The following is a 231-nucleotide window of genomic DNA, read 5'->3' on the forward strand; positions in this document are numbered from 1 at the left end:
GGTTCAGCATTTCCTGGCTGTAATTCCCTAGGTGAATCTTCTTTTTGTTTGTGTGAGAGGTAAGAGATTTTTAAAGGCAGTTACCTATAAAAACAGGATCTGGTACCCAGAAGTGTTCAGCTCCTTTAGTTTCATGAAAAATCTGTGTCCAGTCCATGTCACGCAGAAGCAAGCACTTTCATTGAGGTAGTTTATTATAGCCTGAAATCCTTGGTGGCTAACAAGCAAAAC

Source organism: Egretta garzetta, unplaced genomic scaffold, assembly GCF_000687185.1.
Source record: "Egretta garzetta isolate BGI_Z169 unplaced genomic scaffold, ASM68718v1 scaffold72, whole genome shotgun sequence".
Lineage (NCBI taxonomy): Eukaryota > Metazoa > Chordata > Aves > Pelecaniformes > Ardeidae > Egretta > Egretta garzetta.